This window comes from Symphalangus syndactylus, chromosome 6 (genome assembly GCF_028878055.3).
Source record: "Symphalangus syndactylus isolate Jambi chromosome 6, NHGRI_mSymSyn1-v2.1_pri, whole genome shotgun sequence".
NCBI classification, from domain to species: Eukaryota; Metazoa; Chordata; class Mammalia; order Primates; family Hylobatidae; genus Symphalangus; species Symphalangus syndactylus.
The window spans coordinates 110649284-110673432 of NC_072428.2; the positions used below are offsets into that span (position 1 = coordinate 110649284).

General features: G+C 36.6%; 1 protein-coding gene across 2 annotated transcripts in view; it reads left to right on the plus strand.

Annotated features, from left to right (window-relative positions):
* KCND2 (potassium voltage-gated channel subfamily D member 2) overlaps nucleotides 1-24149 on the plus strand; it is a 484939-nt gene that overhangs the window by 442536 nt on the left and 18254 nt on the right. The gene's annotated exons all lie outside the window — the stretch shown is intronic.

Sequence of the window (24149 nt, forward strand, 5' to 3'; positions counted from 1 at the left end):
GGGTGATCAAGGAATGAAGACTATAGGAGAACTACTGATAAGGTAGGCGAAGTGACAGCAATGACCAACTTCACCTGTTAAAAGAATTTGCCCACAGATGATTCTCCATTTGCTAGCCTTTCCTGGGTACCTCCTCTGCTTCAGCAAGAAACTAGCTAGCCTGCACTCAGAACTGGCGCTTCATTAAGCAAGATGATACAAGAGGTTTTTTCAGGTAAAAAAGGCATACAAGAGACACCAATAATATGATTGTCAGAAAGGGAAAAACAAAAGCGACAACTCAAAGAGCAGAAAGACACTCTTCGAATTTTCATAATAGTTGTTAAAATCAGTGACAAGTAAAAGAAAATGGAAGACAGAAAAGAAATACCTTCAATAGCTTTCTTTGAAATGCTGTTGTATACAATGCAATGAAACATAACTCAATCAGGTGACAAGTATACTCAGACCATAAATTGTAAACTTTCTAGGTAAGTTCATTAGAAACTGGTGTGTGTGCATGAGAAGAGCTAAACAAGTAGAGAATTAACAGAATGTAATTGTATTATGTACAAATAGGTCAGCTAAATACCATTAAATGAGTGGTTTTGTCAATAATGAACTTTCTAGAAAAATATTTACACACATGACTAATATGGATGGATGGTGAAGGTAAAACTAAATATCATCTTACAGACTGACTAAAAATGTTATTACATAAGCCTTTGAGTAATTATAAAATGTTTTATGTATTCACTTTTTACTATTTCCAGGACCACAGTAATGTTTCTTATACACATCATATAATCATATAATTTTCATAGACGTCTTGTGAGACAGGCATTTGTATTTCTTCCCTTTCCCAACCCTTTTCCCAGTTATCTTTCCTACTAATGTTTTATAGCTGAATTAAAAGATGTCACCACCCCAAATAAATAAACTTAATACCCTCCCAACCTGCTCAAGACATGCTGGTCTTTTTTCATAGCACATATCATAATGTGCAACTATGCACTTATTTTTTTGTTTATAGGTTTAATTTCTGTCTTCCTCTCTACCATGTAAACTCCATAAGGGTAGAGAGTCCTGTTTTGTTTACCCAGTAGGCTCTATATACACAGATTGGTTAAATAAATAAATAATGAGAAAAATGAATCTTAGAAAAGTTAATTAAGGCCATAAGTAAGTGGCAAACATCATTCAAATCAAATTCTCTGTGTATTCAAAGCCCTTGAAATTAACCACCATGTTACCCTGTCCATGCTAGCAAGGCTGCATAATTTCCAGGGCCCACCACACAATAAAACAGTGAGCTCCTGTTCAAAAAGCAAGGAAAATGTGCCATTAAAGTTATTAAAATATAAATCTTTTTTCCTTTCTTCCACAGTTTTCTCTTGACTTGTGATATTTTTATTTGCTATTTAATGTGGTTCTAAGTAAAGAAAACAAAACTTCAAATTATTACCATGAATTTTACCACTTATCTTTATGTTGTGTAATACCAGTTTTAAATGCAAATATGAGTATTTAATTTGTATGCAGAATCACCAAAATTACTCAATTTTTATTTCATAACTTGGATATGCATATGTATTTTGTTCTTACCAGAACAGTAGAAACACTGCATAAAACTAACTCAATTGTTTTTATGTCACTTCTTAATTATGCACACATTAGACGAACATTTTCTACCTTCAGCTTGCTGGTGAGCAAGGAAGGGTTGAAAGAAAAAGAGGCTGAGGGTTGTTTTATCTTTCTCCTCTACTCTATGTCGTCATTTCAGCATAAGTATTTGGTTAATAAAGGAAAGTAACAGGAGTAAGAAAACATGTGGTAAGGGTACCTTGGTTGTTCATGTTTCTTTGAATGCCAGGCCTTCTTTATATGTTCAAAGCTAATTCTAGTTCAAGGAGAAAGTGTGGCTTTTCAGGGCTGTCAGCTCTCTCACTCCAGGCAGATGTGACACACTTACCTAGCGCTGGCTTGGAATCTTACTGAACTCTTACATACCATGGGTTCACCAGAGTTCTGTGCTCATTTGACGTTGTAAGTGCAAATGGGGCAGCAAGGAATGGTTTCCATGCATGGTGTGCATTTCTCCTGAGTTTGTGCCCATACTCCATTGTCCCATTGCATTTCACTTGCAAAACACAGCTCAAAGATAATTAAGAATTTCCAGACATCAACAGCAGACCATTAAACCAAGCATGAGGCCTTTATGAGCTTACACACCCACGAAGCTGGCCCTGTATACATTCACAATCTAATGCATCTTACTGCTTTGTGCCTAGTGACACTATATCCAAACTCCCGCAGTAATGAGTCATATTTTACCAAGATAAAGATACTTGATTTCAGTACACTATGAGGACAATGAAGGATGACAAGTAGTTCCCAAGATGCTTTTCAAACTTTTATTGTAACTGGCAAAGGAGGCACATACATATGTTTGCACACCAGGAACAAGGAATTATTTTTGTTTGCAGACACTTATAATTGCTTTGCCATTGATTGAGCTATTAAATATTCAAATCTGTGCAGGGAGCAGGTAATTTAGTGCAGCTATATTTTCTCCCCCACTTCATTATTGAAATTGAACAGAAGTTGAATTATACAATCATATAGCTGCAAATATTTTAGCCAGGAGAAGAACCTTGTACTCTTCAGCCTTTTTTGAAGAATGAGACAATCATAAACAAGGTCAATATCTTCACTGTTCTTTGAGTCTGGGTTAATTTTCCATTTTTTCCCCAGTTTCTCCTGACATAATCCCAGTTCAGAAGGCATATGTTCTAGCAATTATACTAAAGTTTATCTTATTTACCATCACAGTTTGGAATTGTCTTGGCGTAAGGAGCCAATCCAAGGTTGGTACTTAGATTGTATAAAAAAAATTAAACAAGTTTTTAGGTCTGTTTGACAGATGAGAAAACCTAGTCTTATAAACGTTAAGGAAGTCACATAGCTAATCAATGGCAGCATTATAATTTGCACCCAGGGCTAGCAAAGCATGCATTCATACCCAATTCATTTTCAATAAGCTTACTAAAGCCAAAGATAATATCTGTATGCTTTGACCAAACTAGAACTATTATATCTTCTTTATAATTTTCATTAGTCATTTAGCTCCAGTATATTCTTATGCCGTTGATTACACATTTTTATTCTCTATACATTGTTTCTTATATATTTTCTACTTTTCTTCCACAATTTATTTGGTGATATAAAATATACAAGTGTATTTTCTTAAACTACATTACAATTTGAACTATGCATATGACACAAAAATATGAAATGTAGATGATATAAATTTTACATACATTTATATTACATAATATGAACATGATTAAATAAAAGATGAAAAAGTAGATTTATGAATTATGTGGGAGATGTCATATCTCACATAAAGACACTGAATTTAGCATCTGATCAAAAATTCAAAGATACAGATTTCATCAGTATAGTCCTTATACACATTTAAATTTCTGAGTTTATATTTTGCATTCTATATAATATTTATTATTTATTCAGTAAAACCAAAGATTAGTATATGCAAAGCAATGAATTCAACATTGTATTTGCAATGACTTGCATTCCCTTTACAAAGATGCTTAAACCAGTTTAACATCTGATGGCTATGAAGATGACGTTTTTCAAACTTAAGAAATTCTAGAGGCCCACGTTAAAAGATACTATATTCCCTTATGAAAACAAGTAGAACCAAATAGGTGATGGAGAATGTCAAGCTAGAAAGGGGACTCAGAGGGCTCCCTACATTGAATCACATGAGGAAATATCCTTTCTTGTAATTGAAGACTTGACATTAATTATTTGTATTTCTTTATGAACAAGTAAAAGACTTTAAATAGTTTTTGTAATTTATGGAAGTTCTGTTCAGGTTTAGTTGATAGAATATTCTGGTTCTATTCCTTGAGATTTCAGTTTCTGAGCAACAGCAGTTCATAAATGATTTGTAAGCGTGAGTTTATTTTTTATTTTAATGTAAGGGTTCACCAAAGTCTGTATTTATAGTTAGAATCATAACTTATTTAAATACCAGGTGATAATCAGTCAAGTCAATAAATGAACAAATCAAAATATACAGGCTAAAGTGAATAGTAAAAGAGCTCACTGTGTAACAAAGACTAAATAATTTAAAGGAAAATTAAGGTGAGTACTATGCTTCATTCAATAGTTGATGTCTCGGGTGCTTCCTCCCAATTTAAAAAATGAAGAGAAGCTGACGTGATCGGTCCTAGCTATTGTTCCTTGTCCTACCTTCTGTCAACATGAACCACAAAAGCACTGATATAATAAAGTTTTTTTTTTTTTTGTCATGGTAGGTCTAATTCTTACTTGTATGAGTCTATTTAATTCCTAAAACTTCTATTTTGTGGGTTTTCTTTGAATTTTGGATATCTGAAATTTTTTTTTTGAGATGGGGTCTTGCTCTGTTGCCCAGGCTGGAGGGCAGTGGCATGATCTTGGCTCACTGCAACCTCCACCTCCCCAGTTCAAGCGATTCTCCTGCCTCAGCTTCCCAAGTAGCTGGGATTACAGGCGCCTGCTACCACGCCCATCTTTTTTTTCTTTTTTTTTCAGTAGAGGCAGGGTTTCACCATGTTGCCTTGGCTGATCTCGAACTCCTGACCTCAGGTGATCCACCAGCCTTGGCCTCCCAAAATGCTGGGATTATAGGCGTGAGCCACTGCGCCTGGCCTGAAATGTGCTTTTTGATTTAGCTTTGTAGTGTAAGAGGAATACAAATGAATAAAAGACTAATAGATAAGGAGAACAAACAAAAGTCCATAATCAAAAGTGCAAAACATGTCCACCTAAGAGAATAAATTTTATTTGGTTTTAAAATAGAAGGAAACGAAAAGAAATAGTAATCTTAAATTAGAAGTTCAAAAATCAGCTACAGGTTTCTGAAGTGATGGCTCAGCCTAAATTTTCTAAACAAATGTGTAACCTATCCCGACTTCCTTCTTGAAAGACTTTTGTTTTCATCTGCAAGGTCCAGAATGCCTGGGTATGATTTAAGCTCTGCCATTAATAAGCATGCATAATACCTGTAGATGTAGTCTCATTAATAAATAGGATCATAAGACTGCATATCAGCTCTTTTAAAAATGTGAGGTCATGCCCACGTAGCCCTTGTCACCTCTCCTGTGATTATCCCTGCAAGAATTTAGCCTTGCTAAGCCTCCTTCCCCTTACCTGTAATAAAGGTGCAATATTAATAGCCACCTCAATATGAGGTTATGAACTTATTATAAATGTATTTTTCTATATAAGGTTCTTAGCATAGTGTCCAATAAATGTTATTTATTGTTTAGCCAAGGAGGACTAAAGCTCAGCCCTTTATAAGAGAAGCTCCTAGAAAGTCTATGAACCTTCATGCATCAACTCAGCCTCCAAGAGCAGAGTCCGCCTGGATCTGAATAGGACACCTTGGTGTAATAATCTCCATCACGAACTGGGAAGCAGGAAGTGAATATTCGTATCTCCACATTTCACATATAGGAAACCATCTTAAATAAGCTAGATTATTGAGTACAATGTCACATGGCTAGCAGGAGACAGAGCTGAACTTGACCACAGGTCTCATTTCATGACTTGCCAAATGAGAAAAACTCACAGTCATGCTCCTTCAAATAAAATGTCATCAACTGTGAAACAGTAGGAAAGAGCTACTCTAGTGTTTGGCAATCAGCAGCAGTAGGCTCCTTTTCTTAGCAAAATTCAAGCAGGGCATAAATCTGGGCAAGTATGACATTAGAGGTGGACATGAATAGTGACAAGTGCCTCCACATAAAACCACCATTCAAATGATCCTGTTATCTTTTGCTAATCTGAAATTTAGTTGTATCAAATTTTTCCTGAAACAAACTAAAGTAACAACTGGGACTTGTAGATCTCACTGTCATTGAGAGGATTTGCTGTCATATTAGTTTTGTGAATTAGTCTTAAATGTGAGGGTATGGACTTTGGAAATTCTGGATTGTTTTGACATACTAATCTTGGTTTGGCTTAATTTTTCTGGAATATCAGAAGCAAATTCAGATAAAGCAGATACAAACAAGCTCAGTAATAATATTGGCTTTGTGATAAACATTTTTCTCTTTGCAATAATTTATTCAAGAAGGGCTAGTGAGTAAAGAAATATTTTGCTCACTGGAGGATACCATATCTTTTACAGTGCCCATTTGAACACATCAATTATTATTTAATCTCTAATGATAATCGATATACAATTAATATAAGAAAATCAAACATTTGCTATATAATTCAGTTCTACAATGCCTCAGTCTCCCTTAAGAAGCTCTCTTATTTTCTTCCTAAAGAAAACGTCTTTTTATGTGCTTCCATTGAGAATGCTACTAAGATGTTCAGTCACTGGAGATTTTAATTTATCAGCTAAAGTTGGTGAGATAAACCTTTCTTTAGATGATAAGTAAGTTTTGACAAAAAATAAATTACTGCTTCTATCTGATTGTGCAAGTAAAAATAAGTTGGTTGTATAGAACACAATGAAACTAACATATAAAAAGCATTCAGCTATAATTTGTAGATTACTTTGTGTGAATGAGCATTGCAGAATGAGCCAATATTGTGTTTGCAAGTATCTCTGCACAGAAACAACAAATCTTTGCACTTTTTTCAGCAGTGTATATTAATTTAGAATAATAAAACATCAGCAATATTCAGATATCTGCTTTTTCTGTGTCATATTCTTCGCTCACATTTAATATTTATGTCATTTACCTTCCCCTGGGGTGACGATGGCATAATGAAATAGAACATAGAATTAGAAAATCTCTTTACAGTAGCATTCCTATCTTTTGGGAGTCAAGACATCCTTCTTTTCTTGTTTTCATTTTATAACATGCACCCATTCTTAATTAGAGAACAGAACACCATATATATATGACAAGTGCCTCCACATAAAACCTCCATTCAAATGATCCTGTTATCTTTTGCTAATCTGAAATTTAGTTGTATCAGGTATATATATATATAATACCCGCACACACTTTTCAAGTTTATTAAATAAAATTTAAATCACAGAATAACTTGTTGAAATACTAAATACACTGGGATATCAGAAATTAGTGATTGAGAATCAAGCACTTACATTCTAAAGATAGTGTATACCAAATACCCCACATATACCTCTCATTCATTTCTCTGACTTCCATTGGCATTCACCTTCTGAAGCATTAGAGAAAGTACAGCCTTTGCTGATCAAAGTTGATTAAAGAGACTCTTGGCTGGTAAAGGCAGTTACTTGGGATGACTCACATCTTTCTGCTTGCACATGGCAGGGATTTGGCACAGTTTTTACAGTAAGACTTTTTCTGTCATCCCTAAGATTTTTGTTTTTCTTTTCAGAAATGTTAAGATTAATTCTGAAAAAAATATGATAGTTGTGTAACCATGAAAGATAAGTCATTCCTCAAGGGTAGTCCTGCCCTTCTAATACTACTTAGGCTTTAAATATCCAGTTTACAAAAGAATAAGAAATATTGCTACACTAACCTATTTACTTCATGTTAATAACTTCTGGGTGTTCTTCTTATCTGCATCCATTACTCCATGATAATGAGATGCTCCTGCTCTCAGAAGATATTACATGTGAAGGGTGGATGTTCCGTATATAAAGGCACAAACACAGCTAAAACAAAATCATTACATTTATTTTCAAAGTCATTATGTTAGGACCCTAGAATTACTGTTACTACAAAATTATGTTGGTTTTTGAGCAAGAAAATTGAGAAATTATTCAACCTAGCCATCCCACTACTGAACAGTACATCACACATATAATGAGAAAGATAAAGATCTTAAAGGTAACACATCACCACAGTTCTACATCCTTTTTAATTAATGGTATTATGTTTGTGTAGGTATAGAGTGACAACACTTTATAGGACTCAAAATATTTTCTGACTTTATATTAAAGCCAACATGCAGCTTCCCATGTGAGTACTCTTTCCTGAAAACCACCTGTAGACTTGTTTGACTTGTTTCATTAATTACAAATGAAGGAGTTTTACTTGTATCAGTACCTAAACAATCAAGTTAAAAAGACAATTACTTCTTTTTTTAATGTGAAATTTTTGTTCAAGCTCACTCAGACAAATAATTAGCTAAGAGAACGTTTTTACTTTTTCACTCGGTAAGGCTAAGCCAAATTCCACTTAAGATTATCATATTTCTAGGCTAGCAAGAGCTCATAATTACCTAACTTCAGTCTTGTGTCAAATCTTCCATAATCTTTTGGGATGTTTCAATAAGAAAGCCTCACTGAGGTAAAGGAAAAACTTTTTCCACATTTTATTCCTTCTAAACTGTAAAATAATTAGCAATATACTATGTATAAGCAGTAAATCAAAAAATGAATAAAATTAGAAAGTTATATAAAAATTGCTTTTTCCGATTTTATTTCATAGAGTTTAATTTAAGAGAAAAAATGGCCACTTATGACTTTCCTACATTAATCTGTTTATTAGGTTCTTTGCTCTCTTCTCCACACAGAGGGAGGTTTCATAAATGCATATTGACATGCCCACTGTAGGCTTCTGTGGAAAGGAGAATTAATCCTCCATTGTGTAGCAGTCAAGTCCTATTTAGTGGTTTGTCTGCTAAGATCAATACAGGGTCTCTAAGGCATAGTGGCTGGCTCCTTTCACTCTTGCTAGGCAAACAAATACCCCTTTTAAAAAAGTCAGTTCACGAAGAAGAAAAATAAAAGCTTTTTCTAGGCATAACCAGCCCTGGCTAAAACTTTTCAATAGCCTAAGTTTGGATTTCAGTGCCCCAGTCTTCATTTCTAGGCCCTTTTCCCTTCTTTAAATGTGACTGCTCTTCAGTCTCTCCCAATTAAAACCGGTCTTCAAGAAATAATTTGATATACATATTTAATCCCAAAGAGATGCCTGTATGAATTCAAAGTCTTAATATGCTACAATTCTCAGGAATACAGCAGTCCCCCATTATCTGAGGGAGACATGCTCCAAGAGCCCCGGTGGATGCCTCAAACCAGGGATGGTACTGAACTCCATATATTCTGGTTTTTTCCATACATATATATCTATGATAAAGTTTAATTTATCAGTTGGGCACAGTAAAAGATTAATAACAATAATTAATAATGAAATAGAAAAATTATAACTATATGTTGTAGCAAACATGGTTTTTCTCCCTCGTAATACCTCATTATACTCTACTCTTCTTCCTCAAGCGATGATGTGAGATGAGAAAATGTCATCATGAGATGAAATGAGGTGACTAACATAGGCATTGTGACTTAGCATTAGGCTGCTATTGACCTTCTAGCAATCATCAGAAGGAGGATCAAATGCTTCGAGCGATCCTGGATCATGGAACCATGACGATGTCAATGGTTTGATGTCAGGAGCAATGTCAATGACTACCGGGCAGGTAGCGTATACAGTGTGGATACACACGACAGAAGGTTAATTCATGACGCAGGCAGGACAAGTGGGGCAGAGTGACATTTCATCATTCTATTTAGGAGTGCACGTTCCTTAAAACTTATGAATTGTTCACTTTTGGAATTTTCCATTCAATGTTTTTGAACCACAGTTGACATTGAGTAGCTGGAACTATGGAAAGCAAAACAGTAGATAAGAGAGGACTACTGTAACTTTGACAAAGAAAAGAATTCTTAGGCAGAATTAGTCTCTGTGGAATTTATGTAATACAGGTAGGCATTTGAGACATGGAGTTGAAAGCAAACCATTTCAGTATCATCATAGGCAGCGACTTACTCCACCTACTTGTAAGATTATCCTGCAGCTAGGAGCTGCCTGGACGCCTCTTAAAAACCACATCTCTTCTATTTACTGCTTGGCTAACTTCTTTTTATTCCTCTAGATTCAGTTCAAATCTTGCCTCCTTATGGAAGTATTTCCCAAGTACACTCAATTCCCAAGGAATCCTACCATCATTTCTATTATTGCAGTTATTACTCTCAAATGTTATTTTCTGTTTGTCTCTCTCTCCTAGAGGTCACTAACAGCAAGGACTGCTGCTGTTAATTTGTGCCTTTCCACACTTAGCACAGTGTTTGGAGCATAATACCTTCTCCCTTCTCCCCCCTGCACCAATATTACATAAGTGGTAGGCAGCAACCGGGGCAGTCAGCTCATTCTCCCTTTCATCTTCTGTCCACCTGTTGATGGCAGGCATCCAGTAATGGTGGAGAGGGGCAGTGATAGGAAAGAGGCAGATGAGCTAAGAGTCAGAGATGCCTCTTTTCGCTTCCCCCAAAGATGTATTTACTAAAGTCGAGAAGCATGAAATGTTTGAAGAAATACATTTTACAGTATCAATGTTTTGTTCGGTGGTTTCAAACTCTTCTAGAAGAAACAGCACAACGCTTAACCTTTCCAAAGTGAGTTGATTACACAACGATTGTTCCTTCAGAGTCAGACTTTGGCCAACTACATACGGCCCACTACATACGGCCCACAGGTCAAATGTGGCCCATCTCCTGCTTTTGTACTGCTTACAGGCTTGGAAGAGCTTTTAAATATTTAAACGGTTAGGAAAAAAATCATATTTCTTGACATGCAAAATTAGTATAAAAATCAAATTTCAGTGTCCCTCCATAAGGTTTTATTGGATTACAGTGACTCTTGTTCATTTATGGATTATCTAGGCTTGTTTTTGCATGACAAAAGTAAAGTCGAGTAGTTGTGACAGAGGCAGTGCCTTTCTGCAAAGCCTAAAATGTTTGCCAGTTTGCTTGCCTTTTACCAAAGAGTGCTCTAAATGGGCATATTGGGAACAGCACAGGCACTCTAATGACATTATTTACAGCACTGAAAAAAATAGTTTAGAAACAATTGAGAGGAGGAGGAGATTCACTTAGGCTTGAAGAGAGTAAGCCATTGGGGCATTCCTCTTTAGGGTGAATAGCAGAGACATAAATGAGGTAATTAACAATTGTTTTCAGGAGGAGTTAGATCCCATAGAGCAGGGAATGTACACAATAACCTTGGTTGTCTGGAAAGTAGAACAAAATACATCAAAATATTTAGAAAGCTGAGATAATGAGAGTTCAGTTACTTGTTTATTGCTCTAACTTCTTTCCTTCACTGGAAGATCCTTTTGGGGTGGTTCAATAAATTGAACCAAGTGTTCAATTTGTGATCAGCATCAAAGTTTCCAACTCACTATAGAAACTAGACACATTTTTGAGGAAGGAAAGGAGGGAGAAAGAAGAAAGGAAAATATGTTTGAGAAGATTATTTGCTTTTAGCTTTTACCATTTACTTTAACTTATTTTTCACTTTTATATGTGAAAATTCACTAATTTAAGTGCTTTTATCTAACCAGACAATTTTATTTGTGTTTATAAAACTACTACCAAATGTTTCAAGGAATGTACTTCTGCTGTTTCACGTTTTAGCTTTGTTTTCTCATAATGAAAAACAACCACCATTGATCATGTAGTGACTGCTCTCAGAGGTTAGTGAAGTAGTGAAAACCCTAATAGGCTTTTACGACTATAAATAAACCATTATCATAACCCCTTATTAGTGGTAGAAACATCAAGTTGTCAAACAAATTCTGTAAGAGTAGTCTAGCTATTCACGTTAATGACACCTATAATGGAATCCCTATGTTCTTTCTTGTTTTTAATTTAAAGCACACATTGTACGTTTCCATTTTATTGCCAAAACCTTCATCTGCAATCTTATAATCTCCTTTAAACACAAGAATATTTTTCTTTATTTAAATTTATGACTAACAGCCAGGCTCCGACATGTTTAGCTATAGACTTTCATTGGCATGATAAAAAAAAACACCAAAATTAAACAACAAGCAAAACAAAAGCTCCTGCAACAAAAAAGACTCACGAGCAATTGAACTTGGAATCGTATTCATTTTTAAAGGCAACTTGGTTTTACATTTATTCACCTGCCCTTAAAGTATGGCATTAATTTATTACTGATGGCATTTTCAGTGATCTGTTGAAGGATTTAACTCTGAAATGGTTTATTCTAATTAAGAGCCTCTTGCTAACACTTAGTCACCGTGAGGCTTGGAAGCCCCAGGGACCAGCTTTCATTACATTTTGTGCCCATTTCATGCAAGTAGAACATTTTACAATCATCAGATCTAATTTACATCTTTATAATGTTCCCTCGTTTAACACTTTTTTTCTCACTCTGTCAAAACTGATACTTTGGTTCTTTAGTTTGTTCTCAATTTACAGTGGATTGAAATGCACAGCTTTTACAGAAACTAAAAAGCCTCGAGCCTACCCTAGAAGAAGGTCCATCTTACCCCTAGTTTTTAACATAGTTAAGTCTGATTTGCTCGTGATCATTCAAAACACAGAGTGACATGACACAGGAAACTGCTACCCAGAAAGGTCCCATCAGTCTCACTACTGGGTTTCCAATCTGGATAAAATGCAGTTTTCTGCTTTGAAGGGGAGGGCTGGAGACAAACAATATAACAGCTCTGCATCTGCTCCATAATGTTTTGGAACCAGGGTGGATCTTTGTAGTGAGCTGTGGTAAGGTGAGCAGAGCACAGCTTTAGGTGAAAAAGCCCTGGGTTCCTGTTTGATTATGCCTCTTACTAGTGATCCAGATGCCAGCAGGCTGCATCTCCCAAGCTGGCTTGTCATCTGGTTTCCTGCCAGTTGTGCCAGTGGAAAGCACTGGCAGAAGATTGGAGAGGGGCTGGGGAAGGAGCCAGTGTATTTCTCCTCTTTCTTTGCATCTTCTAAGGCAGTTGCTCAAACTTCTTTACGGCTCTAGTATTTTCTGCATTGAAAGACTGTTGAAGTTCCAGCCTCCATGACACTCTGCCCTAAAACTGAAAAACTTCCTCCTCCCTTTGCCCTGCAGCCTCCTGCTGTTGCTAATTCCTGGGTTATCTTATGTGATGAGAATTTTCTTCACTTAGTCCATTCTGTTGTAAACACTTGATGTGATTTTTATTTGTCTATTTAGACCCTGAATACGAGCAATACTATTTTAAAAGTAAGGTACTATGCTCACAATCCAACCTCATTTCCAGAAAATTAAGTGTAGAGAGGAGCATAAAAAGAGACGTAAGAAAGAATGCATTTAATGTATTTAGAATGTGGGATATATGCTGCATTTAAAAAAAAAGTTTTCTAGTATCAACATATTTTCACATAATTTGTTTTCTCTTTCTCCTTAAAATGAAACCTGATGGAAATAATTTTTATGGAAGGTTCTTTTCAGTTGGTTTATGTTTAAGCAGGTGTACTTTTTGGGTCATCTTTTTGTTTTTGTTGTGTGTTGTTGATTTTTCTTAACTACGTAGAGTAAGAATACGACCACAGAGCATATTGATACAGAATTCTGACCAAGTAGAACTATAGAGATAGAGTAATGAATTTTTTAAGATCCTCTTCATATATATATTTTTTCTGGATATGCCTTAGTTTGTATAGTTAATAAAAAGAATGACCATTCAATCAGTGCTTTAATCTCCTAAGAAGAGGCAAAATAATCCAAACACAAATCCATAAAGTATACTCATTTAATTTTAGGAGATAACTTTGTCTCACTTTGATTGGAATAGAATCTTTCTTCTAAAACATAACTAATGTAAACATAAGCTCCCGGATTCTCATCAAAAACAAAGTTTGTTTAAGGATATAGAAACTTTCTAGGTTAAATTGAACACTAGAATTTTAGAGGAAGCCCCTGGCTGTCTTTGGGAGGTTAAATCACATTTTCTCTAACCTCATCTCCTTTTATATTTAAACAGCTGTGACTATTTACATGATGCACCATCACATTAAATTATTTATACTTAAAGAACTTTGGAATCTTTAGCAGGGAAGAGGTCCCTGGTTAGTGACTAAGCAGAGAGGTGCACACATAAAGAAGAAACAAGGTGATATGGTTTGGCTGTGTCCCCACCGAAATCTCATCTTGAATTGTAGCTCCCATAATTCCCACATGTTGTGGGAGGGACCCAGTAGGAGATAATTGAATCATGGGGCCAGTTTCCTCCATACTGTTCTCATGATAGTGAATAAGTCTCAAGAGAGCTGATGATTTTATAAGGGGTTTCCCCTTTCACTTGGCCCTCACTCTCCCTTTGCCAGCTGCCACATAAGACATCCCTTTGCTCTTGCTTCGTCTTCCTCTATGATTGTGAGGCCTCTCCAGCCAGGTAGAACTGTGAGTCAATTAAACCTCCTTCCTTTATAAATTGTCCAGTCTCAGGTATGTCTTTATTAGCAGAGTGAAAATGGACTAATACACAAGGCAAGCCCATGACCTGGCTGTATGAGTGGTAAGAAATGGCCCTGTCTTGGTAAACTCCAAACTGGCCCTGTGCTTCCAACACAGGACAGGAGATGCCCAGGCCCTACTTGGAGTGGTCAGTTGAGTGAGAACACCAGGCCTTTCATAGAACTGCAATCAGATCATGTCAAGTATTTGGGAGCAGGAGTAATATGGGCATGGCCAGACCCGCCAGGAGGGACATGAGTTGTACTCACAATACCATCATCTCAGTCAGACACTGCTGCTGCCAAAAAGGAGCCTAATTCTCTGCCATAATAAAGAGCCAAGTCTTATCTCCCAGGCACTTAGAATTTTGTGCAGTCTTTTCTGTAACACTTAAGGGGTAGATAATAGGTGACAAAATTATCAGGCCTTCTTTGGCAGAATTAGAAATAAGATATGTATTAGGTCATTATTGGATAATCCATAGGTAATTTTAAAAGTACAGTCAAAAATAAAACAAGTAAATACAACTTTAAAATGCCATGAGACCTCTAATAGCTAATGGATTTTAGGCTGTGTAAACTAAGATGGGGGAACAAAAATTCAAATTGAATAGCTGCACTTCTTGCTTTAAGCCTGCCTAACTGACATTCGCCCCTAAGGCTGGCACTGCAGGCATACACCTGGGGACCAGCTTCTCCGTCTTCCCCTGGCAAAGGCACTTAGGAGTCTTTGAATAGATTGTAAGCAATGAACAGTTTCAGGGTTGTCAGCAAGTGAGAATGGTGGCTGGTTATAAGAAAACAGGCTTATCAACAGCACTGTCAAAGTGACAAGGGATTTGGCTCCCTGGGTGACAGCCTGCAGGGCAGCAGCGGTGACTGGAACCATGCACCGTGGGGAGCTTCATCCAACAGAGTTACCTTTCAAAGGCCAGGAAAAGATGGAAGCAATGGCCGCAGGTAACTGAAGAAAGTCCTCAGAGTGAAAGCAGCCCTGACAGTGTTGAAGATGAAACCTCTTGGGACGGAAAACCAAAACATGCACCTTAGGGAAGCTGGTGCCTTCAGCCCAAAGCCAAAGTGATCAGGCATTCACTGGGACTTTGATTTACTTGATGGACTAATTTTTTTTTTTTCTGTTGGAAGACAAACATGTCTCCCTCAATATACTCACAAGGTTTAACCAGAGAGGATCTTGTTAAGAAAAATAACTACCACACGATGGAATTTTCAGATACTTGCCAGTGTTCACTATCTAAGATTAGTAGCATCCAAGAGAAGAATAGATGGTTATGGAACAACTCAGTCACTTCACAGGATGATGGTGAGATTTAGAGAACAGAGTCTGTATTTATTTGAATTGTCAGGTATTTGAGAGGACAAAATCTGCCAAGTTGGAGTTATTTGTATTATAAAATGATGGCCAAGCTGAGCATGGTGGTGCATGCCTATTGTCCCAGCTACCCTGGAGGCTGAGGCTGAAGTTTCCTTTGAGTCCAGGATTTCTAGACTATAGTACACTATGACTATACCTGTCAACAGCCACTGCACTCCAGTCTGAGCAACATAGTGAGACCTTGTCTCTTAAAAAAATTAAAATTAAAATCAACAAATTCTGGCCAGATTTATAGATTCATGTTTGTTAAGTAGGTGACCATGGAAAACAGGTAGAAACTGGAAAAGTGGCAGGTCTCACCACTTCTGTTTTCGTTTCAAATCATCTAGGTTAGAAGTGGATTTCTCTGAGTATAAAAACCAGGAAGCATAAAGAGTGTAGAACCCGGTTGTGCGGACATGTTGTCTAAGTATTGGAGAGGAATTTAGAAAAATTGAGGTGGTGACATGGTGTTGGGCCTGGGGAAAAATAAGAAATCTGGTTCAGGAAAAAAAGAGGAAGAGACTTTAACTCCCCTCAGTCCCTGCCATATGTATTGTTTACCATCAGACCTTTCCCTGAAGGATTTATTTAAGCAATAAATATTTATTGAGTTCCAATTATTTGCTCAGCACTGGACAAGGTCTGTGCTATACCTGGGTTTATAACAATGACATGATCCTTGACGTCACCGAACTCGTGATCTAGCAAGAGAAGATAGGCCTGTAAAAATCTATTTCTACTCTCTCAGTTGCAAGTAGCATTGAAGGCATAGCAAAGGGAGAGTGGATACTCTTATTGGATAGAGATAAAATTGTCAGGAAGTTTTTAAATAAGAATTGACGTTTGAGCTTCATCAATGTAAACTGGAAATTACCCAAAGGATTTATGCAGTAGGAGTGCCAGGAGGAATATTCTGGAAAGAACAGTATTACAAGACATACAGAAATGGAAAGACATAGTACATTCCAGTAATAGAAAGTTATTTGTTCCAGTGAGACTATAGGGTGTATGTGAGTGAGCAGTGGAGGATGAGGTGGCCAAGTCATGAAGAGCTGTGGTTATCATGCTAAAGAGCTTGGCTCTTTCCTGCAGGTGATGGAGAGACACTGAAGGCTTTTATGCAGGAGAATGACATGACCAGACTCACAGATATGTGAGAGTGAAAGGATAGCTCCAGGCAACAAAGACTAGGAACCCAAAGCACAGGAAAATATTTCCGGTGGCTCCACAGCTGGGAAAGCCAGTCCCTAGTGGGTTTTTTGTTTGTTTTTAATGTGTACCTCTCAGTATCAGTTGTACATCTATTTTCATAACTTCTTTAAAAATCATAATTTTATAAAATGAGGAATAAAGTGTTAAAAACATGGCTCTGAAAGGCATATTTTGAAAATAAAATATTCCGTAAAGGAGACTATATAGTCTTTTACTGATGGCATTCATTTAGGTAAAAAACACTTCATTAGAATGTTAGGTCAAAATCATGTGTTCCATTTATAACCTTTAAAGCCTTCCCATAATCATATAATAGGCTAAAAGCAAGAGGAAAAAATAGGAAACAGGAAAGAATTTGTTTTTTTTTTTTTTTAAAAAGCACAAGCTAAAGAACGCAGTCAGTAAGCCCTGCCGAAATCCCACATTGAGGGTTTACTGTATAAATGTTGAGAATGTTGAGTAGATGTGCTAAAATCGTCTTAGTTCTTTCCTTGATTTTTTCTTTTCTATACACAAATCTTAATCCTTTAATTTCACGTAATTTTCACACTAAGGGTCCTAGTTAAGGGTTTCTTATTTAAAATTGTGCCTTAGCGATACCTAGCATTACAGAAAATTACTTATCTTTGTAAAAGAAACACAAAATGCGGTCAGAATTATTTTTGCATCTTTTTGGAAACACCTTGAAAATAGATAATGTATGAAATTTGTTGGGTAGGGGTCAACTATTTCCAGAGGAATAAGATGCCCAAAATATATCCTAAATATTGCATGTGTGCAGGCAAAGATAAGGAATCGGTACAGGCAATTTACTGGAAATACTTTTCTCGCTCTCAGCTTGTGAAACCAGCAAAGACCTGGTTTGTTTCCAAACTTTCATTTAGGTTTTTATGCCCCCTAGTGGGTATTTGGTATTTCTGCAATTATAAAATAATGCTGATATTTTTCAGCAATTCCTTTGTGCATTGTGAGTTCAGACTCTTTATGTTGACAATATTTAACATCGATATTCCCTTAAGTATCTTAAGTATTCAGATTAGAAGTTTTAAACATGATTTGGGCTATAACACTTTGGATAATTTAATAACAGCTGTGAAAACACTTTTCATGAAAATGCATATGAAAACATATAGTATCATGGAGTTCCCTGAGTCCCTTGAATTTATCCATGCACTCCTTGAAAGTTCATAGACTCTGAGGTAAAAATCTCTAATTAGGGTGTGGAATCCTCTAGCTTCCACTTTCATTTAGTGGGCATTAATTAAAATTATTAATGCTGTGAATAGTGGAAAGAGATTTTTTTTAAAATACACCGTTAAAAGAACAGTAGCTCATAATTTGGCTGAAACAGGAAATAACACAGAATACTTTAAACAACTATATACATTAGGTGATCCAAAAAAAAATGTTCTTGGGCTTTCCTGCAGAGGTGAGATCATAGAGTAATTGATCCTCCAGGCAAGAGAGGTGGAGACAAAATCAAGGCAACTTTTTAGGCAAATAGCGATTTTAAAATGTCAAAGAGAAATCTGCCTATTGTGAAGTAATATCAGAGCCCCTCTGGCAAACAAGTTCAATACCACAAGCAGGTGCTATGTAACAACACTCAAAAAAAAAGGCCATTTGCTATTTACAAACATTACAGCTACTATAAAAATCATCCATCGAACGGTGATCCTTCTAGACTACCAAGCTGATGGCAGAAAATCCATGAATAACATAGATACGCAGACCCTAAGGGGTAGAATTACTGGTTACAAAGTGATCCAGCTTCCAGGTCAGAAGAAATTGTTTCTTAGACCTCTCAGACTAAAACTCTGGTCAAAAGAGAAAAATTCAAAGGATAAATCAATAATTTAAATGCGCATAGACGTACACACGTAATCAACTACAGCTTTCACCGGGGCATTATACACATTACTTACTTTCATCTAACTTTTTAAAGGATACCTGCTTTTCAAATACTTACACTCCAAATACTGATTCATGTCCCATGTGAGTTTCTTTTAATTACTGTAGTTGTTGAAATGCAGCGTTTTTTGAACCAGCAACTGCCCATATACAATGTACAGAATGCTCCTGAACTTCTGTGCACCTGCACAGGATCTGTTCATTCATTCTATTCCTTATACCTAGTAATTTACAATTTTTCCTTGTAAAAAATGAAAAAGATAATGTGAGAGATTGAGTTACAGTAAGCATCAAGGTTTATTTTAAAATCAGAATTTTCTTCCTGTTGTACAACGATCTTTTCTATCTTCATGATTATTTATCAATTACATGACTTTTGTTTTCTCTTTTAGTATGTGTGGGACATACTTTCAGAGATGGAAAGTCATGCATTAGCTAGGGAGATTTGCCTTATATAACATTTGTACTCTATCAAATGAACACACATTTATACCCATCAAATAAAAAGAGAAAAAAATAGAAACTATATGAATAGGACTAGGAAGCTAACAGTACTGTCTGAAGATGGTGTAAGAAAATTCAAGGAAATATTTGTCCATTTGAGATATAAAGACAGCCACACTCTAGTCATGCAACTTCTGAAGAAATACTAAACAGGGAAAAATTTAGTAAGATATCAGTAACATTTGGTTTACATTGAATTATGTTTTAAAATTATGCATATTTTCAACCTGTCAATATTACATGATAAATAGGAAGATGGATAGATGGATGAATGGATGCATTGTCTGCCTGAATTAATCAGATTTCACCAGATTTAGTATTAAGTAGAGTGCATGCCAGAATTCAAGAACTTTGCATGAAACTTTTTGATAATATTTGAGACTGAAATCTTTAATAGCCAAAACTTAAATCTCTTCTGAGGAATTGGTCTTCCACCCAAAATAATCTTCAATATTTGGCAAAATATAAAATTTTAGCCAGTATTTTTGGGAAGCATGCAAATTTAGAATTGACATTTTTATGCAAAAGGCACTTTCATATTGTACCTTTTTAACCGATATGAGGAAGAAAGGGAGCCGTAAACATGAGGTCTGGCAGATGTCCAGAGTGAAAAAGGAGCAGAAGGAAACTGGTGGCTCTACTGACATAGTAAATATAGGAGAAAGAAGGAAAACTTAGAAGCAGGGGAGAGTAGAAAGAGTATGGGGGGCTGGGCACGGTGGCTCATGCTTGTAATCCCAGCAGTTTGGGAGACCGAGGCGGGTGGATCACAAAGTCAGGAGATCGAGACCATCCTGGCCAACATGGTGAAACCCCGTCTCTACCAAAAATACAAAAATTAGCTGGGTGTGGTAGCGTGTGCCTGTAATCCCAGCTACTCAGAAGGCTGAGGCATGAGAATCGCTTGAACCCAGGAGGCAGAGGTTGCAGTGAGCCAAGATGGCACCACTGCACTCCAGCCTGGCAACAGACGGAGATTCCGTCTCAAGAAAAAAAAAAGAAAAAAGAAAAAAAAGAAAGAAAGAGAGAAAGAAAAAAGAAAAGAAAAGAGTATAGGGAAAAGTTTCCTTTCAATGAACGATGTTCAAGTTGCTGTATTATCTAAAATATTTGATAGTTATTCTCTCATGATATATTCTCTTGTTTCCTTGTTTTTTTTTTTCTTTATTTTGAGATGGAGTCTCACTCTTGTTGTCCAGGCTGGAGTGCAATGGCGCGATCTCGGCTCGCTGCAACCTCTGCCTCCTGGGTTCAAGAGATTCTCCTGTCTCAGCATCCCAAGTAGCTGAGATTACAGGCATGTGCCACCACACCCAGCTAACTTTGTATCTGTAGTAGAGATGGGGTTTCTCCATGTTGGTCAGGCTGGTCTTGAACTCCTGACTCAGATGATCCACCAGCCTCCACCTCCCAAAGTGCTGGGATTACAGCCGTGAGCCATCACTCCCGGCCTCCTTCTTACTTTTTTGCGAATTCATTCTTTATCTTCTTAGACTTTAGGGGCTTCTTACAGTCTTTTAATCAATCTTATTAAATACAGAAAAAATATATATATATGAATATAAACCCCACATTAGGTCATGTTTTGGTGTAACTTTTTTTGGGAAATGATTTTTCAAAGACTGAGTACATAATATAAAATTCTGAAGAAAAACAGAAAGAATGAAATAAATAATCCTACTGGGCTTAACATATATTTACAAATAAGGAGTCAGGAAAAATGAGATGTATTTTTTATATTGAATGTAAATAGTAAAGTACCAACAGGAAACCAAGTTGCCTAGGATATAAATAATCATGAAAAGGTGGCAGTATTTTAGAAACACTTAAACTTTCAATGATCGTTTCACCACGGTTTAAGTGTCACTTCTCAATATAAGCTTTCTATTCTAAGCCTTTCCTCCACGGAATTTCAGAGAGATGTGATTCCTGAGGTGTATAATGCTGTTTTGCTTCTTGCTATGAGTTTGAATACCAGTTAGAAGATCTTTTGTTAAACAAAGAAAAGCAGCTGGTTTTCCCAATGAGATATATCCTATCCCTAGCAGATTCTATGCTCAATTACAAGTTTGCAGATAAAAATTACCCATTTCCATTTCTCCAGGTCACTACTAAATGAGAAGAGAGACAAAATGAGTAATGTAAAAACAGACATGAATCATACTATATTTTTTGCTCTTCTCCAACATATTCAAATAGTGAGATATGCTTAAAATATTACAAATATCAACAGCAGTCAACTTTAAACTGGTAAAGGGAGCAGGGAGAAGGATAGAAGGAGTAATGTGAATCGTACCAAGGAGTATGAGGAAGCAGGCAGCTGGTGTTCCATGGGAACCAGCCAAGGGCTCAGGCTGTCCTTACATGAGACGTTGCAGGACAGCCTGGACTGTCTTAGCACCCCTCCCTGTTCTACTTCCTTGTATTCTCTTACCATCTCCTCTGCTTTCTCTCACAACAGCAGAGCCTTGGAGACCATCCTAACTGGCTATAACGTGGGGAAACTCTGTGTCTCTACCCAAGAGTGTAAACATAAGAGAAGATGTACCCATTGATGAACACTTTGTGCCCCCTTCCTCTTCTCACCATAATCATTGTAGTCCTGCCCAGTCCTTGCAAATACTCACCTGTGCTTTCTCAGTTGTGAAGGAATGTTGAATTATAAAACAAAGATGGTAGAGCTAAAAAATAAATATTTTATTTGATGTAGATTAGCATAGCTTTATGACATGAAGCTTCTCTTATGTATCTGCAACCTCTTTTCCCTTATGAATCTAGACTGTGAATTTGCTGCCTTTCAACAAACTGGTGTATCTCCTTACTTTTTGTAATTTTCTCTAATAATTGCAAGTATGCTGAGCTTGCCTGTCCTATGACATAGTGAACCTAGAATACAAAAAGTAAATAATAAATAATGATTTTTAAAAATCTTTCAAGGGCAAGAGAAACTATATGATGGATTCACTTAGCTAGTTTATATATTTATATTTTAAAAGGCTTACTTTAATTATATGGACTCAGTCCTTGTATTCTTTAGCCATTATAAATAATTGAGTTTTTATTAAAAATCAAATCCCTTTTTTAAAAGCCGTGTGTGTGTGTGTGCGTGCACGTGCATGTGTGTGAGTGTGTCTGTGTGTGTGCCTTCTCTGGGGCCTACTGCATAATAAATGCGAAGGGGAGAAACACTGTGTATAAAATATGACCGGACATTCAATGTGAACTGTGCCAGATACATAATTTGGCTCATATGTACACAGAATTGTATAAAAAGGAGTTGACCTTCTAATCCCACTGACATACCTCTACAGTAAGAATATCCCCAAGACTTTTAAAAATCATCTTCTAAATTCCTTTAGCTTTCACTGTTTCTTCACTAACATAACCTTTAGATTATAATTTAGCTTCCCAGATAGAAGGAGATCATGTTTTATATGAACACAGCATTCTGGTTCTTAGGTTATTATTTTTGTACTATAAATTAATACTGTTATTCTGGTGCCAAAGCCTTGTGGGAACTTCAGCTATGTTAAATTAGCTCAACTACTGATCGCCCACAAACACCAACAGGAATGAGTATCTGGATCTTCAAAGCAAAGGACCAGAGCTCAGAATAGGGTCACTAAATGTGGCACTGGATAGTATCACCTTCTGTCTCTCTCAACAATTTTTCTTCAGCCAATTCCTCTCCATCTCCATATTGACACACATATGTTTTCCCACAAAACAATGTTAGAGTGACTATTGCCTAGGCTACCACTCAAGATACAATATAACCCCAAGTCCTCCTAAACTCCCTTGAGTATGGATTCTAGTATGTGAGTTCCTTTGAGCCCTGTCTCTCAGGACTACACTCTCTGAGCATTGAGCTCTCCAAAGCCCCAGAGTGAGCATGGAGTAGTTGGAGCTCAGACACAGCTGGGTAACTTCTGCAATAGTAAGATGGAAAGAACTCCTCCTTGTCCCCCGCCCCAGGAGTGCACTCTTCGACAAAGTCTCCATCAGTAAAGAGGAGAAAATGTATTCATTCAACTAATATGTAGTAGGAGCTGGCCTTATGCTCATGAAACACAAAGTAGAACAGCTTCTGCTTTAGCAAGTTTACATTCTAATATCAGTAGGGTGGATGAGGAGTGAAAAAATAAATCAATAAATAAGAAAATGTTACTTGTTAATAAGTACTCTGAAGATAATCAAATGAGGAAATGTTACAGAGAATGATTAGGGAAGAGAATAAGACTACTGTGAATTAGGTGGCCAGAAAATCACTCGGATGGAGACATTTAAATGGTACCCTGAATAATCACCATCTGGGGGCTGCACACAAAACAGAAGGCCAGATGGCCAGTGTGGCCAGAGGCCAGTGAGCTTCGTGCAAGGTGGTGTAAAATACAGGCAGGAACTAAATGAGGTAGGCCCTTGGAGGAAAAACTGAGGAGTTTGGATTTATTTCAGTTTCAAGTCCATTTCAGGGTTCAAGCAACATAGCAGTAGTCTAATCTCCATTTTTAAAACCAAAGTTCTGGCTGCTATGTCGGCATGAATTGTAAAGGGGTAAATGTAGAAAACAGAGTCAGGTAAGAAGCTATATCTATGGCTCTGGCAAGAAATGACCATGGTTTGGTTTATTGTCATAAAGAGACTTGAATGGGATACAATTTGGTTTGCCCAGAGACAACAAGACCAGCTAAGAGATGAAATGTTGATAGTGGCAATTAGGGAGATGGCTCTTCCAATTTTGGTATGAACAACTGCATGGTGGTGGTTCTGTTTAATTATAGGTGGCAGAATTGTGGGAGGAAAAGATTTGAGAGAGGAAGAGGAAGCTAGGGAAATAACAGTTCCATTTTGGTTAATTTAAATTTTAATGAGCTCTTAGGCATCCAGGAGTAGAAATAATCA